Here is a 5,201-nt window from a genome sequence, read left to right on the forward strand (position 1 = left end):
GTGTTAATTTCGCGCGTCACCACGTATAGGTACATGCATTCTACCATGTAATTCTCTTGCAGATTAGCTACATATTTTCAAAGTCAATATTTTGCGTATTTTTCTAGGCCGCTAATATATTTATCGAAAAATGACTGGAAAAGTAAACACGACTAAATCAGCAGTAAATCATTTAAATTTTCTCCTTTTAGCTACATGCAATTTTATGTAATTGCGATTATTCCAAAAATAAATCAGCGTTCCATAGTTTTAAAAATGCCCTTTTTGGTCCAAAGCTTGTCTAACATTTATGTCGATATTTTTTCGCCTCATTAGCACGTGCACGCGATGCCTTGTCACGTCCCTCGGCCCTTCAAGGAGTTAGATGACCGATTTAAAAACGATCACAAGTGTTTCTCTGGCGGCAAATTAACGTCATTAATATTCCATCGTTGAATATCGAAGAAAACTTTAAATGTCTTTAATCGATTTGAAAGATACTTGGTACTCATTAAAAGTTGTAGTATTGCGAGGTATTAGGCGATGAAAAAATTCAAACTCAAGTTATAGCGTATATATATCGAATAACACACTATGTTACACTTTCGTTTTACAATTTATTCATAGAAAGTACAGTAACACTCGATATAATGCCCCTCGTTTGATTTTCTAACTCACTTAGCGCCAACATATTTCAATGTCTGATTTTCTCCATCTATATTTTTTACATAATTAATGTTTTTCATCATTATAGCGTCAAACCTCTTTATGATGACAACATTTTAATGACCCTATAGTGCCATTATAACGAGATTTTACCGCAGTCAAAATCCAATCATAAAGAGTTTAACAGTATAAGGGAACACACATAGACTGCCTACGTCATCAATTTGGATATCTCACGGTAGCACACATAGACTGCCTACGTCATCAATTTGGATATCTCACGGTAGCACACATGGACTGCCTCCGTCATCAATTTGGATATCTCATGGTAGCACACATGGACTGCCTACGTTACTAATTTGGATACCTTACAGCAGCACACATGAAATGCCTCCGTCATCAATTTGGATATCTCAGGGTAGCACACATGGACTGCCTCCGTCATCAATTTGGGTTTTTCATCAAAGAGAAGTGATGTTCCGGAGACCCGATTACGATACATTGTTTCTATTCCCGTAGGCCAAGCGGGGGACCTAACACACTTATTAGGGAAATAAGGGCCCGTGTATAATGATTTTAGTGTAGACCTATGTGATACATTCGATTTGTAAATAGTGGTTTATTATGTATTTATATGCCAAAGCTCGGAGGGTTTTCCAGACTGAGAGCAGACGTTTTATAGACATGTTAGACGTGTCAGGACACAGCTGATTACCCGTCGTCTGATCAGTTAGGGAGTTATTTGGCGATATCACAATTATTCACTGTTCCACCACATATATCACGCTTGAGGCTAATTTGGAAGCCCCATACATGTAGAGCTCTCCTTCTTTAGTTGCTAGGTGTTGAATAACAGGCCATTGAAGACCCACAATGCAACCTTAAGCAACATCAGTGCTTGAAGAGTACCAAGATGTTGCAGATGTGAAAAACAAAGTTTGCTAAATGAGTTTGGTGACGTCTTGTCCTAATAAAAGTCTCTTAATATTGACTCGTAAGAGGGAACTTCCCTTCAACTTGATTGAACCAGCGCTGTATCGGTAACCCATGGCCATGCCAGTACATGTCCGAGTTCGATTTCAAGACACTTGTTTTCTGTTGAAAGAAAGTGCGTCGTCAATCAGTAGTAAATTGTCTGCGGGACACCAAGTGTTGTTTTTCTTGTCGGTTAGCAGGTCTTAAATGGTTCTGATATATTTTTCTGTCATGGTGTAATTAGCCAATGTCGTTTTCATATGATTTTATGTGTCAGAAAGCGAAACATAAAAATATGTATATACATGTAATAATACTGATATAAAACATTTGATATAGCGCCCTCTTTAACTAGAATAAACCACGCTGAAGCACTTTACAGACCATTGATATACACTTTATACTGTACGATCTACACAATTAGCATATACATTAATCAATACTATTTTGAGGAATTCGCAGGAGCTGCTTTATCGTGCGCTAACTACTAGTCCTATGCCACTTGGCTAATATCTCCCTATGTGTGTATGCCTGCGTGTGTGCTGGAGATGTATTGTGCTCTGTTTGTAGTGGGACCGTGCTTCCAACGGTATCATTTATAGTGCCACCTCACTTGAATGCTACAGCACAGATACTGCAACATTCACCCCAGACCAATGTATACTCCAACTGGGTTGTTGGAGTTGTTTTGGCAGGAGAAAAACACTTTCGCTGAATATTCATACGCACGACTTAGGGCATCGAACCCCGGCCGCCTGCGTGGACGGCCGGAGTTTTAACCACTCGACCAATCCGCCCATAAACGAAGCAATTCTTTTTTATATTAGATTCTACTATTTATTATGCTTGTCGGTTAAGTTTGCACTGTTTACAAGTAAACAAAACACTCAACAAGCTTAACAATGATGTCTTAAGAAAAGGTCTTCCAACGAATATTTTTTTATAAATGTACATTCAATGTCAATTGTCCAATGTGACTTTGACTTTGTTCACTGTTATATCAAAATTTTGTAGCTTAAGGTATATATATTTTTAGTCCGACCACTTTTCTGCATTTACTTTCCTATTAAATATATGTCGTTTCTTCTATATTAGATTTCTTTTTATTTATAAGGATAAACACAGGTTTAGCCAAAGGCTAATCTTCAACGTTGTCAGCTTGATGGTAAAAAACAAGATTTAGATCAAATTCACGCAATAAACATACATAGCGTTACTTCGATATTATCATATGCAAGAACATATGCATTCAGGTATTTCAATAATTATGACATGTGCCTAACAATGTAACATACTAATAGATCAAGGCGATGACCTACGTAATATTCTAAGAAGGGCATAAGCTCCTCAGAGATACACATGAAAGCACCGTAATAGAGCATAATACCTTCCGAGATGACCCCCTTAATCATGGTGATAGGACATTAGTCATTCCGATATGCCCCTCATCGGAGGAAATCCTTCCGATATGACACCTGTTGTCACTGTATGAGGACAAAAAGCCTTCGAGAGCCCCCTCCCCTTTATCACAACTCAATCAAATCCTCCGAGTTGCCCCCAGTAATAAGCCTTATAAGACACAAGACCCCCCNACCCTCTGAGATGCCCCCATAATCACCTTATTAGGTTTAATACACCCCATAAAGACCCTTATAATCACCCTAAAAGAACGTAAGACCCCCTGAGATTACCCCTGTAATCACTCTTATACAGTGAAGGACATAAGACACCTTTGAGATGGCCCCAATAATCACAATGACATACACTCGGATATGCCCCCTAATCGCTGTTATGGACATAAAACCCTCCGAGTTGCCCCCACTCCTGCAATCACCATAAAGACGGACAATTTAAACTTGACATGTCATTGTCTAGCCTAATTGAGATATTAAGTGAAGGGGCTTTTCGTCCTAACTTAGTAGATTGATCCATTCTATTTGTCAATATTCGTCCAGTGGAATGGCTTCGGAGCATGGCCGTCACCAATAGTTATCGCAATTCGGGATTATTTTCCCCGCGTTGTGACATGACAAAACGAGTGCCATTCAAGCCACAAGACTCATTGATCATATTGTTGTTGACTTTAACACATCGTGAAATATGAGAGATTAAAAAAGGAATTTAAAAAAATACATTCTTCAACTTTCCGTAGTTTTGTCGGATCAATGAATATTAAAGATGTTCGTGCTTGTTTTTCCCATTCTCGTGAATGACAACTAAATACAAAAATGAGTTCCACATGGAATATTTTTTTGAGCGCGTGAGCTAACAAGGCTTGACGTCATAAACTTAGGAATCGATAAAAGTGTCCTCGGTGGAGACTAGATATTTTGTATATATATATAAATATATATATATATAAAGCGAAGTAATTTGACAGACAGGGACGGATAAGCCACATAAATGCAGTAAAGTGCTTTCTGTGGACTGCCCTAAATGTCCAAGATATCCAAAATACATTTCTTCTTGGCCTTCTTACTTTCTTGTTGTTATTGAACAACAGCGCTACCGCGTGCTTTTGGTCATGAACATAATCAGCGTAGTAGTTTCTCGGTAGAGCCGTTTAATGTAGCTTTTTCTCCATTTTTATGTGCAGGGTTATATATAATTAACGATGCAACGAAACATAACTATAATTTGATTGGTTAAAATAAAGAGTTTAGATATTTCTAACTACACAGTCATCAAACGAACGGAATCGAAAAGAAAATTGAATAATATGATTATAGAAATGTTCATTTATTAAAATGTTGATTTTGTTAACTTTTGTTTTATATTTGTAACGGCTTACGAAAAAGTCTTGTTTAAATTAACAACAGATTGTTTTCAAAATTAAAAACAGAAACATGGAATTACGTTTAGTGAATGTCGTTGCGCGTAAAGTTATGCCGAGATTTAAAAATTGATATTTCTTGCTTATCTAACTTGTCTTTTGATATACATGTAATAATGACATCGGCTTTTTAAAGCGTGTGACACTTCAAAAGTTCAACCGCGTTTGCTGCTCCGTTAACACTTACTGAACGCGAGTCCCTAATACCAAAACATTCAAATACAGTGAGACGGGGTTTAATTTTCTGAAAACTATTAAACAAACATATAATGGATCTTGTATCTGTTTATGCATCCAGCCCAACATCATTTTTATCATGTAGTCCAAATAATTAAGTGTGTCTTTTTTTTTCAATTGAAGAAGACACCAATAAACATTTTGTATATATAAGTGGAAATTCAATATTGAAATTGACGAATCAAAATATTCATGCCAGAAATAAGTGGGACATAAAAACCATACGGCTTTGCCCCTTTAGTTGATTTTCTCCTTCATAAACAGAAACTAAACACGAAATATGTAACAATTTGCAAGCATGGGCTATTGGATAGCATACTTATTGGTTGTCTGGTAAAGCATTGAATCGAAAAAGCACTTTCAAGTAAATAAAGAAGAAAGTATATTTGGAGGTACGGTAGTCTTCTGGTAGGACGCCGGGCTCGTGACCGAGGGATTGCGGGTTCGAGTCACGGCACGACACTGTGTTGTATCTTTGAGCAAGATACTTAACTCCGCTTGTTCCAGTCTA

Source organism: Mizuhopecten yessoensis, unplaced genomic scaffold (genome assembly GCF_002113885.1).
Source record: "Mizuhopecten yessoensis strain PY_sf001 unplaced genomic scaffold, ASM211388v2 scaffold7021, whole genome shotgun sequence".
Classification (NCBI taxonomy): Eukaryota; Metazoa; Mollusca; class Bivalvia; order Pectinida; family Pectinidae; genus Mizuhopecten; species Mizuhopecten yessoensis.